Source organism: Astatotilapia calliptera, chromosome 6 (assembly GCF_964374335.1).
Source record: "Astatotilapia calliptera chromosome 6, fAstCal68.1, whole genome shotgun sequence".
In the NCBI taxonomy this organism is placed as follows: Eukaryota; Metazoa; Chordata; class Actinopteri; order Cichliformes; family Cichlidae; genus Astatotilapia; species Astatotilapia calliptera.
Genome location: NC_137427.1, coordinates 18822974 through 18836674, shown reverse-complemented (window position 1 = coordinate 18836674; position 13701 = coordinate 18822974). Strand labels below are relative to the sequence as shown.

At 41.0% G+C, this 13701-nt stretch overlaps 1 protein-coding gene across 6 annotated transcripts in view; it reads left to right on the top strand.

The window, feature by feature from the left end:
* Positions 1-13701, top strand: part of ptprdb (protein tyrosine phosphatase receptor type Db) — a 157595-nt gene that overhangs the window by 56172 nt on the left and 87722 nt on the right. Inside the window, exon 1 of one of the 6 annotated variants that reach the window (XM_080302892.1) lies at positions 11063-11268. The exons of the other annotated variants lie outside the window; for them this stretch is intronic. The gene's annotated coding sequence lies outside the window, so the exon portion shown is untranslated. Of the gene's footprint in view, positions 1-11062; positions 11269-13701 lie in introns of those variants that run through there. 6 annotated transcript variants of the gene reach the window in all.

Genomic DNA, 13701 nt, shown 5'->3' with positions numbered 1-13701 from the left:
TACCCTCACGTGAGCCTCGTCTGATAATTAGGATGGTCCAAGCGGGACTCGGCCATACATGCGCATACACACCCTTCATGCTCATACGTGTGAGTTATTAGTGGAGAGCTTAACATGCAGTACAGTACTAATGGGATTATCATTGCTAAGGGTTCCACTCATCAAGCTCTCACTCCTCTCTCTACTCATCATCAAGCAGGATTCTCAAAAAATGAGAAGACTCAGTGCTTTCTATGCAATGTAATTCTTTCTCTTTTTCGTGTTTCTTTCTTCATTACCTTTAAGGACATTTTAATGAAAGTTCATTCAATGGATTCTATGGATGGATGGCAGCACAGGGGCCTTCACAGATGTGCACGCTACTCATGCCAAGAGCACTAATGCACATCCACAGCATCACAAATACTGGCTTTTCAATTGCGCACTGGAAAAAAATTTATGGTCCCTCTCCTCTTTAGCCTGAAGGACGCAGCCTTCATAATTTCCAAAAAGAATCTCAAGTCGTGATTTGTCAGGGAACAAAATCATTTTCTAATTCACTCTGGTCTCCATCTTAAATGAACTTGAGCCCAGACCATGCCCTTTTCATTTTTATGCATGGATTTTCTTTGAATAGCAGTTTTAACTTGTATTTGTTATTGCAGGGACAGTTTTTGTTCATAAGGATTTTCTAAAGCTATTGACCCCATTCTCTGGTTTCCACAACAGAATTTCATCTGGTTTTAGTTGAAATATTAAAAATCACAGCCACCTAAATATTGTTTTTCAGCCGTGTCCAAGATTTATCCAGCTCATAATCATTCAATAATATTGTGACATCATTCCCAGTGTCTTTGGCAGCCTTGGCCTACTTTGAAGGGCAGCTGGCTGACATGAATCACAAACAGTGTGTGCATGTTCAAATTCCCTCTGGCTTCCATCCACCTAAATCTCACCTTTTTATTTTTTGTTTGTACCATCAACAGGTTCGCAGGAAGTATGACACACAATCGATGCTTGTATCACTGATGTTACTGACTTCTTCTGAGATTAATTCCTATTGACTTAACCAAATCTATTGCATTGACTTTCTACTAGGCACTTTATTACAGTCATTTTTTGCAAATGCCACGTGGCTCATTGGTAGTCACTATAAATCACTCATAACAGGAAGCTTCAACATAACCAGATAGGTTTGATTGTCCCGGACAAACCCCCATTTATCTAAAACTTGTACTAACAAACTGACAAGCAGGGAGTCCATGCAAGAGCTTTTCTTGGCCCACCAGAAGAGAGCGAGTGTTTGAGAGAGAAATAGAAGCGCTTTTACAGCCTGCATTAGCTGATTGTCTGTGTTACTGTTTAATGTACAGCATATACTGAAGTCTCCAAGTCGTAATAATTTTATTTTAAATTTTTGAACTGCTTTTCCATGCACCCATCTTTAATTCTTATTTTGAAAGGCTGAGCTTCTCTGAGATGATCTTTTAAGCTGATGCACCATTACTGAATTGTGATCAAGTAGGTTTTTTTGTTTATTTATTTTTTTATTGTTAGAGTTACACAACTTTTTCAGTCTTTTTTTACCCCATCTCTGCTTTTTGAAAAGTGTTCCTGGGATCAGATTAAAATGACCTTACATTTTTTAAAGAAATATGGTTCTCAATGATTGAATTCTGTTTTTTCCATTATTTTTCTCATTATTCCCTGTCTGTTTCTGCTGTTGGGTTTAAACAAAATATCTAAAACACCAAAATAAGATCTAAATTAGTTTCTATCTATGACTATATAGTAGTATTTTCCAAGCATTTTGGTCAGTGACTCCATGCAAACAAAGAGTCTTTTGTACAAACCCTTATCTCAGATTGCATATGCAGTTCTGACCACTTAAACCAGACTGTTTTGTTTGTTTTTTCTGTGTATCTGAATCTGTTTAGAGGCACTGAGAATTGAAACAATCCAGTATTTTACCAGAAAACATAGGAAGAGGAAAGTGTTTTGTGCAAGAAATAGTTTTATGCTTTATTGCCATAAACCCACCTGGACAGTCTGAACACCAGACTAGGAATTACTGGTTTATAGTCATGTGTGTCATAATGAAATTAATTAAACTTAGAGTAAGCTTGCATAATATAGTCTGTGCAAAAGTGTACAGGCACTTGAACAGGTTGTCCTACTCAAAGTGATGCATGAAAAAAATCCTTACATTTGAATAAGAATATGAAACCAAAACAGAAAAGATATGACTGTGAGGAAAAGTAATACTGATTTGTTGGTCTGTTCATGTATCTTTTAGTTAAAATGACATATTAACCTCTCCTCATCTGAGCCACTCTCGGCCCTCTCTCCCATCGCCACTGCACCCATTTCATCAGCTCATTTAAAAGTAATATAACCCATAACCATTCAATTTCCACTGTGTTTATTCTGTTGACAGAAATGGTAATGGAGATATTGACTGCAGAGCGATTGTGTCTAGGCCATTGTGCTGAGTGGTTCGATGGAGTGGAGTGGATGACTGGAGGGCTATCTATCTGTGATGTTACATATAGTGTTGAAGTCATGGGAAAGAGAGACCCTCTGAAAGCCACGAGCTTAAATACCATGCATAACATGCACAAACATAAAAGGACAGCACAGACACACACACACAGGCAGACACACAGGCAGTGGATTAGGATGGGGATTATCAAAGCATAGCTGTAAAACAGGCAGAGACAGATCAGTGTCATACTTCATAAGCACTCGCACACACACATTGAGTGTGTATTAAGAGTGTACAGTAAGATGGATTTATTTTGAGGTGGATGGTATGATGACTTTGGTTCACGCATCATGACTGAGCACCATTCAAGCTTAAATAGGAGGACAGTTCAGTTTAACAGTAGAGAAGCTTTAGCAATCAATTATGGAGCTATAGAGCTCGAATGGAAGGAACATAAAGCTGCAGATATTTCCTGTCTGGGTCTTGAAGCATTTTACAATGTGTTTTTACTTTCTACTAAATGACCAAAGTGAAAAATTACAGTGAAGCACACATTTGAGAGCTTTATATGTTTCTATTACATCCATAAAAAGAAAAAGATAAAACCTCAGATGATGAGCTGTGATGCAGCTAAAGTCTGACAAAAAGTCAATGAATGCCAAGCAGATAATATTTGACCCTCTGGGTAGAAAGGATCATGGTTACCTTTAAACTGGAATGTCAAAACGAGATATGTCTTCTTCAAGTCCCTAATCACTACCTTTATAGCTGTACAGGCTATTACGATTGTCATCTAATTAGTCACTTTGTTAATTCTTAGTAGAAAAAAATCTTTTCCCTATATCTAAAGACATAAATGCTTTCTGTGTCACTGTGGTCTGATTAACATCTATAACAGCTAGACATACAATCATTGTCATTTTCATGGTTGATTTTGATTTTTCTGAGAGCCTGACCTGCTTTTCTTCCAAAGAACTATAACTGCCATAATGTACAAACAAAAATGAAATTTTCTCCTCTTACTAAAATAACAGAAAGCAAAGTTCTCTGCTTCTCGAAAGAGGTACAGATAAAAGAGCTGCTGTACTTATCTGATGATTTCACCTTACTAAACAAAAGCGGGTGCAGCCGATTTATGCAACAAAACAAGCCTCAGTCACTTACATAATTTTAGAGTACGTTTTATACTTCACCAGATAACAGGACATCAACCTTTTTCTCTTGTCTCCATAATTTTGCTTATATCTGCTTTTGTCCTTTCACTGCTGATACCCAGGCTCATGATGAAGCTGTTGACTTTAGCTTTAGCGTCTTCAAACGAGGCATGTTGAGCTGGCTGATGGTGATGTTCACCTACAGTTTACTAAAGCTAAATGTGTGGCTTGCTCACTAACAGGGAAAACTTTGCTAATAGCCAATGGCTGCATTCAAACCACATGACAGCATATTGGGACTGTTTGCCTGCGCCACTGTGCGTGTATTGCATATGCATAAAACAGACTGGCGCATTATTGGATATAGGTGAGAGCGACCACGGTCTGAGCTTAGTTCACTGAAAATGTGTTCAATTCTGGTCTTCAGCAGGCTGATTGCTGCATCTTTAATGGTGGCTGGTGGACTTTGTAACCAATCTTGACCTAAGTTGTCATGCTGAGCGTGGAAGACACAAACTCACATTATCAGAAAATGAGAGCTCTCAACCACTCACCTTGTTAGTTTGTAACAGTCTCTGATTCTGTGCACTGATGTGAATCAGAGTGCATATGAGCTTTATACTTTGTGCTGTTTCTGATGAATTTCAAAGTAAATGGTAAATGGGCTGCATTTATCTTTTCTAGTCTTATCGACTACTGAAAGTGCTTTTCACTTTAAGCCACATTCAACAAATACCACACACTTTCATACAGCGCTTTATTGAATACATACAAAGCTTTGTCACACACAGTGACATATCAAGGGCAGTTTTGGGGTTCAGGATCTTGCCCAAGGGCACTCTGATATGGTGATTGAAGCATAGAGCTTCCAGTTAGGCAGGTCTGTACTCATCCTAATATTGCGATGGTACCTTCTGTCCGCACTAGTCAGAGCTCAGTCACACACTTCATATATGATGAAGCACCAGTCATATGCTGACTGAGAGCCTCAATCTGCGGCCATCTAAACTTTAGCCCTGCCGCATCAGGCATGTCGGTCACCAGACATCTGTCATCAGCATGCAGCTCAGCGGAGGTCTGTGGCTCCTCCGTGATCCCATCTTCTCTACTACTGTCAAATATAATAATCAATCTCTTCTTTGCTTCCTTTTATATTCACTCTGCATATTTCTGCCTGGTCTACTCAAACTCTCCCCTCTTACCCTCCTCCTCTTTCTCCTCCTCCACATTTCTCCTCTCTTCTTTCAGCATGCTGAAATATATAACTAGCAATTTGCCAATCTCTCCCCCTATGACACACATGCACGCTCGCGCAGACGCTCATGCACACACAGACACATGCAGAGTTATCCAGACCGCAAGAGCTTCTGTGGTGTATAATGACAGATAATTGGCTATTGTGGGTTTGCCCTCGGCAGCAGGAACCAATCACAGTGACAGCCACTTCTCTGTGACCCGTGCATGCGCGAGTGAGCGTGTGCGTTCATGCAAGTGTGAGTCTCTGTGTGTGCGAAGTGCTGATAGTATTTTATTTTGCTGTCTGCTTTTGTTGCTCCGTGCATAGAAGTAATTGCTTGTCGAGTGTGTACAGCAAGTAACTGACAGCTCTCTTTATAGTTCACAGTAATGCATTTATGTAAACATAAATAAGCTGTTCGGCGGCAGCAGTTTGTGTGACAGTGTGAGTGTGTGTGTGCGGGAGCGCGATTGTGCGAGTGTGAATATGCAGGTACAGCCTCCTTATATAGCACAAATTTCTTTTGCTCCTCGTTTTACATTTTCAGGGTTTATACACCCAACTTGAGAATCTACAGCCTAACACAGTGCAGCCTTGCCAACAACCATCAGTACTGTGATCATTTGCCACTCATTTTGAGTCAGCATCCATGGGTAATGGTCTGTCTGCTTGACATTTGTATAGAACCTGTTGAATCCAGCTGTTCCTAACAATAGAATAATGATTTTCTTTTTTCTTTTTCGTTTTTTTTTTGGGGGGGGGGGGTGAAAAACAATTCTGATGTGTTGAATTGTCACCACATCAACAGCAACACTTTTAGCTCCTACAGTGGTGCTGATGAAGGATATCTTGCTCTTTTTTCGTGATTCGCTCATCTATTCCTCAAACCTGCTTTCTGTCTCTCTTTCTCTACCACTTCCTCTTCTCTTGCTGTCTCTTCACTCTTTTATCTCTCTCCCTGTTTGCACCGATTCTCATTTCCGCTCATTCAATAGTGGGAAGTGCTGATCCAACCCATGCACACAGACTAAATGAGATCCTGTGTGCGTGTGCGCGTGCAACGTGTGCATGTAGCTCTGTGAGCATGATTGTTTCTGTATTGCTAATACACTGTACCATAAAAATGTGAGCATTTGTGTGCGCGTGTGGGGGAGGAGTTGTGTACTTCATCATGCCAGCCAGTTCAATATTCCCAAATGCAATTTCCTCAATGTGAAAAGCTCAGGCTGGGTGTTCATCATTCTATACTCCCTTCTTAGTGTTCAATAAAAGCTTCTTTAGAACTGCCAGGCTGCTCGCTCTGTGGCTCTTCCTATTTTGTCACGCCTTCATTTTCAGTCTTTCTCACCATGCACAGTCAAGCACATGTGCACGCACACACACTTTGAAGTGTCATACCTTTGTGGCCTTTGTTAAACAGATCTGTCTCAGGTGCACGGTTACAATGTGTATCATAGCATGTTGCCTGAATGCTTCTTTGTAATTCTGCTCAACATTCTGAGCCTGTAACATGTCATTGAGACCACCTAAGCTCATCTGCAATGTGTTTGCAAAAATCAATTCTAGTTATGGAGGTTTTAACATTTATATATAAATGAAAACACATTTCAGAAATCGATCAATTCCCGTTGCGAAAGCTCTGAAATGCCTTTTCCAGCAGCTATTTCAGAGGGGATTGACATCGTCAGAGCTAAATCAACATGTTTACAGTAGTGAAAAAGAAAAAATACTCAATCCCTTTAAGACTGATAACAAAGAATTCATAAAAGAAAATGGTAGGTGTAGAGTGAATTGGACAATACAAATGTGTTGTTATCCTTGTTTATCCTTTTAGCGTGATTCCGATATATGACTGCAGAAAAGAATACAGCTTTCATACACTACAATAAACAAGTCAACAGCTTTTCCCCTGACATCCCCCTGACTGTTTATGCCTGCCTTATTAGTTGCATTAGTGTCTCCCGCTATGAAATTATAGTCGTAATTGTCCAGGTGCAACTAGAGAAGGTGCCATCTCCAATACCAGCCAAAGTCGCTAACGGTTAGCAACTGCAGCCTCTAATGTCTGTGCAGAAAACAAATGACGGGAGCACTAGCAAATGTCAAGTTGGTGCCTAAAGGAAGGAAGAGATAATGATGTGTTATGCAGTCATAGATGTGCAAATTATACAAAACAAATTTTTCACGTGCACTAAGAGAAAGATGCCCGTGCGTGTCACTGACTTGTCAGTGTTTAGCTTCTGATCCATCTGGCAATCCCACCGTACTAAAAACGACCTAAAACACGCAGCTGGAGTCATAAAAACACAATCTTAAGCTACAAGGACTGGGATTCCTGCAACAGATAATAAATATCCTGAGCACAGAGCTCTGATCTCAACATCACAGAGTGAATCTGGGAGTACAGAAAGAGACAGGAGCGACCAAGAATCCACTACACAAGTGGAAGGCTTTCCTTGAGCAAGTTCAAGCCTGAACCTTGTAACATTTTCCTGTGTTTAGTGAACCTCCATGAAATTAAAGAAATAATCAATTAAATATAAATTTGCATATATCATCAGGCATTTTCTTGCAGATCACTCCTTTAAAATGTATCAAGCAATTTTGAAAAATTGAAAAAAATCAACCTGATGATGTAAAAGTGTCAAAATCTCAATTTTTGAAAACTATTCTTCTCAGTATCTAGAGTCGTCCAGTTTGCATAGCATGTACACGCTGTGCAGCGTGTGTGTGTGTGTATGTGGGAGTCGAGTGTGTTGGGAGGGGGACATTAATCATTAAGATCATTAAGGTTAAAGAATGTGTGAGTGTGTGTCTGTGCGAGTAGTGCAAGTGGGTGGTACTGTGACTCTCTGTGATGCTGAGATTGGAGGCAATTATTCGAAATGTCATGGCTTTAATGGGCTTCTGCTCTGTTCCCCTCTCATAAGTCATGACTTGAACTCTCAAAGTGATGAAACAAGAGCCCGTATGCTGCGACGCTGTGTGTTTATTAAATGCTTTTTTGTTTAGCATACTCTATCGTTCCTTTGTAGCCTCCTTTTACCTTCATTTATGTGGTTTTCTTTCTCTCGCAGGCTGTGTTCTGGCAAAACTTTTCAACCCGTCAAGCGTGCGTGTCAGCAACAGAATTAATGATGACTGCTTTCTAAATATAATTAATGAAATAATCCCATTTATGTTATCTTTTAGAAGATGAAAGCACCACATGCCGCAGGTGGCGTGATGCAATCGGCTTCTTTAGATTGATACTTTTTCTCATTTTGCCTCTTTAGCTTGGACTTGAAACGAAGTAGTCAAGGAATTATTAAAGTGTGGACCACATTGTTGTTTTGACCAGTCCTAAAGCTCCTGTTATCTTTCTGATAGGTTTTTTTTGTTGTTGTTATTTTTACAGCCTAATTACGCCCACTTGCACTTGCTATTCTTTGTACAGCTTATTGAGATTTCTCATTAAGCTGCTACCAAATGCAAATTACACAATAATAATGAACTCGAGACCTTTATCGGCTTAATTTGTCATGAAGTAATGAGGCAGCAGGCCGCACCTGACCATGAGACTTTTTGTCAGTGAACTTATTATTAATAAGCTTGTGAAAATGGAGGGATGATGTTAAAAGGAAAACATGGCTTTAATTCTTGAATGGCAAAAGAAATATTTCTGTTAAACATCTTGAATTAAAGCTGAAAGTCTCACACTTCTTTTGAATTACTTTGTTTTAAATCCCATGGCGTCGCACAGAGTGAAACGTACAAAAATTGTGCTACCATCCCGATATTTATGGACCTCGCTACTATCTCTACACCACAGGAGTAAATCCATAAGTGAGCAGGACACTTTGTATTACAATCACTTATTTAAAAAAGAAAATTTGCCGCCCTTACAGCCTGGAGTACAACCAGCTTTCCCAGAACTGTCGGGACTTTTCGTAAAACATATTGGAACAATTTGCACATCATTTAAGCCCCATATTTATTTGGAAATGGTACAGAGACAAGATATGAAATGTCGGAAACTAAACTATTATTGTTCTTATCCTCACTTTGAATTTTGTTCTTATTTGCATTTCACAGTCCCCAATTTTTGGAAAATGGGATTTTAATTTGTTCTATCTGCTTGTTAACAGTTTCGCAGAGAATATTATTGTTCCAGCTTTTGCCACAGTGGAGCACTGATATGTTCATAGGGGTTAATAAGTGCATTTAAACAGTACTCAAGTTCATGCATGGCTTTAAAGCTGATAGATAAATTGGCTCAAAGTGTGCACAGTGCCTGCGGGGATCATGTGAACCACAGTGCATGTGTGTGTGTGTGTGTACACAATCTTGCGTTTTCACATACAGAAAGCATCCATGCATAAACACACACTGAACGTTGAGCGCACAAATCCATACATATTTATTAGAGGATCAGCTGACTATTTTATCAAGAGCTGTTTGTACTGTGGACTTGATAGAGAGCGCGGGGTGAAATGAAGCAAAACAATAGCAACAATAGTTGCAAAGAATAGTATAGGAAACAAACTGACACATTAGCACATGTGTATTGTGCAAACGTGGTGCTGTGTCTTGAAGCTTATCAAAACAGAGCTCTGAATTCTATTTTAGCCAGTGACGCTATCTTGATGGCAAACCCCTTATCTCCTATGTGCTGAGTGGTTATCTTTTGAGTGTCCTTGCATGTGCATCATCATGCACGTATGGGCATTCACATCGTTCTCCCGTGTGCGTCTGCGAGAGAAACAGAGCTTTGCATCTGTGTGGGTGTGTGTCCGTGTATGTCCCAGCCCTGCCTGAGGTTGTGTTTTCTTTCACCCAGTGAGCTGAGGAGTTTCTGCAACAAAAGCACGTTTACGGCTCTCCATCTCATTTACATTGTGCTGATGGGAATCTGCTGAACGACTGATTGTGTTTGGTGTTCTAGGTCAGCACACACAGATAAGTCTGTGTGCATCTAAGTGTTTCCCTATGTGGAGTGGCGCACGCGTGTCTTAAGGCCCGTCTCGCCGGCTGACTTTGCTGACTTTCTTTATCTTTGTCAGCCCTGACACTGTTAGCTTTTTACACGCCATCTATATTTATTTTCACACAAAACTTGCTCTGCAGCTCATCATAAAAATGAAATGTAGAAACACTGTAAGCCACACTGTGTTTAACCTCACACGCTGTTATAGGCCTATACGTAATTATTGATTTGATCTCCTTATTAGAGTGAATTGTTGAAGCTGCTCAGAACACGTTGTTGCCTGCGAGGATGACTTCTTTTATGACCATTCTGGCATATGAATAAACAGCAATGCATTAAATTAACACCAAACTAAATCACTAACATCCATACTGGCATAATCTTGTTAGAAGCATGTAATCGCTGTAAGCAGTTCCATCTGGTAAGATTTTGGATTTGATCTTGCACTCATCATACAGTTAACTAAGCTGTAGTCAGAGCAGTTCATCTGTTTGGCAAAATTAAGGTGAAAATGATTTTGTTTCTGCTATCACCCTGTTGGACTCCCTTTTCTGTGTCTGTATAATAGCACAATTTGACGACTGTTGGCCTAATACCATGAAATGTTCAGGCAATAGCCCGAGTTTATCTGGGAACTGCTCCTAGCTGCAGATAAGATCAACACCACTTGTCCACAGATAAATTGCTCCTGTGATTGCACCCCTCCCTCTAAAATTCTGCATTTTATCCCAGAGAGCCTTTTGACAAAAGAAGAAAAAAAAATTAAATCTAAACATGAAGTTTTAATTTTCCCAAAATAATTGAGAAGACTGACATTGTCAGTGTTTGACCCCCCCCCCCCCCTCCACCCCCAGGCAGAGGAGATGATGGATGCCATATCTCTTCATTCTGTTGTGATATAACACGTAACGCACAAACTGCATTAAAAGTCAGCTCACTGCTTATTTCACTCCTGTCAATTTGATAAGACACCGAAACTGAATATGTGACTACTGCCGAGCTCCTTATCCACCAGCCCTTTCTCGCCACTCGTTTGCCTGGACGATCTCATCTCTTGCCGGGGGAGGGAGTGACGATAACGGGAGTTGAAGCCTTTTGGCGATTCCAAATCGCTGTATGGAACTATGCAACGGACTCCCCAGAAATAGCGTCGCAAACATTATGAGCGGCGCCTGCGGCTTTAAATATGCCCCAACTTCACTCCAGCCACCACACCGGGGGACTTAAGCAGCTACCTTACCGAGTCACACACACCGGGTAGGAAATTATTGGAGCGAGAGAGAGAGAGAGAGAGAGAGAGAGAGAGCAGACGCACGGCGCTGGATTATTTGGGCAAAGCGGCTGCAGCCACGGTGGATGTTACACAGGGAGACGAGTGACGGAGAGCTTCAATCTATTCAGACTGTGAGTTTTTCCCAACGACGGCGCCTGGCAGGACGCTGATATGGTGAGCGCGCCTCTCGTCATTTTGCCCGTAGTTGCTTTTTCTTGTTGTTCTTTTTGTTGTGCACAGCCGAGCCTTAACTTCTTGTCATTAAGCCTTCCCTTTGCAAAGCGTCCATTCGCATCTTTCCGCTCGTGGTGTGTGCGCGTGTGGATGCATGCGTGCGCGTCCGTCCTCCGGCGTTAAACACGTATGACCGGCGATATAATCAGACTATTTTGGCGGATCCGTCCTGTCCAGCATGAGCAGGTACTTGTTTTATGGGTGTTTCAGGTGCAAGCCCTGGCTTTGAATTCACACCATTTGGGAAATCATTGTGATATTTCTGTTATATTTAGGACTTGGAGCTTGTCGTGGAGAGTCAATGGAGAGTTAGTGCTCATCTTAATTTGTCCTGATCAATTTTATTAATTGTGATCGGTTTATTAGAGCCTGTCCTTTTCTGTGGGAGGCTATTCTCTCGTTGTGTTATTCCTACTGGGGCTTTACAGGACAAGATGACTGTTGCCCATTGATCTTTGTGCTCTTTATTTTATGTCACAGCCATATAAATATACACTTAATAGATTGTTAATCAGAATTGCATTTCTGTCTGTTTTGCTGCGAGATGACCACAGTTCTTTTCGCTTTAGAGCGGCCCATGAAATGAGGTTTTTAATGCTGATTAGAGATTAAGGAGGCTGTAAACCGCTTGGTTTCCACCGGGGTTGATGCTGCCTGGGGTTTGGTGCTCCCCCTCTAAACATGCTCAGAGGTATTTTCCCATGACTGGACCGATGCCACCGGCACAGAGGAGACTGGATGGACTGCTAATGGTGTAAACTCAAAGCAACAGGACTTGTTAATGGCTGTCAGTCACCTCAACCTGTATTGAGTTGGCTCCTTGCGAATTTATGCAAAATTGCGTGAACATTTTAGACTCTAGCAGGCTACAGTGGATTATAGAGGGCGAATTTCTGCCTGTGGATTTCACTGCCAGCCTGCATCCAGTCCATTGGACACATATAAGAGGTAATTCGAAACACAGCTGATCTTCGTGAAGCATGTCCAGGTTATCAAGTCTGCAATATGCTCTTACCTGTGAGAGATGTAATGACCGCATACAGTTTTGCTGCTATATTCCTGTATTTATGCCATAACTCAAAGACTCTAATGTGCTGTAATGTGCTGATGGCTGTGTGTTTTTGTGTATGCGTGTTTGACAGCAGTCAGCAGTCTTGCTCAAACACTGTCTATGGCAGCATTACAGACCTCACTAGCTTACAAATCAATCATGCAAGTACTTTTACAGCAATTAGGTTTGAGGATGTGAGAGAGAGATGTACATAGAGAAGGTAAGTAGGAGAGGTGCCTGCATGTGCTTGACGGATATCACATATGCAGTTGTTTCTCTAACCCCACTATGCTTGAATCTACATTTAGCATGCTATGAAAAAAAAAACTACACTTACTTTTTTTTTAACTATTCATCCAAGTTATATTTAATTTAATGACCAGGTGTTCATCGCATTAATATTCTATGCAAAGAACTTGTGAAAGGTTTTTTTAACACTAAGTGTGAGCACTTCCTAATGTGTATCTTAAAACTGAAAGCTGAAACCAAATAATTCCCTTCCCGAAACACTGATGAACACTGTGATGCCTATGATTAGCTGCCTGTTTGATTTGAACTGTTAAAAAGAAAAGGAATACACACATACATGCATCACAAGACCTGCTTTCGCTGCTCTCTGCAGATACTTTTCGGGCACATTAAGCAGTGACTGCTACCGCTTTTACGACCACAGGCTGCTACTGACGGGTCAGAGGTGCCCTGTGACATGCCAGTCTGCAGATGAACAAGTTTACTCCAGCTGATCTTCTGCTGTTTTCCTGAGCTGTGTGTGATTGTGCGCACATGTGGGCACGCGTGCACGTGTACATGCGTGGCTCTGCAGCTGTTCCACCTTGTGGAGAGATTAAGTTTCACAAGATGTGATGGATGCCAGTGTCTGCAGAGCCAGGTGTGTGTGTGCATGTGTTTGCGTGTGTATCTTGCATGCTTGTCAGCACTTTTCTGTGTACACATATGCACTAAGCTGTGACATGATTGCCTATACATGCAGTAAATGTTTGGCCAGATTGGGTGACGTTAAGGTCAGGGAACTCATGAGTTGGGCTGGTAATTATAGTGGCTGTGCTATTGGTCCCCACACCCCAGCCTACACAGTTTAAACCAGGAAAACATGAGCGGGTCAACAGTGCCAGATTGCTGCTCGAGTCAAGCTGTTCTGCTGATAACAAAAGACAGAGTCAAGAAAAAAAAAGTTATACAAAGGAAGAAGACGACAGGCTGGCCTTATTATAAGGAAAAAATGGTTCTTGTTAAAAATATCTGCCTAGATATTTCTTATATTTATTGCCTGGTGTGGTGGAAGAGTGAAAAAGTAAGCGTGC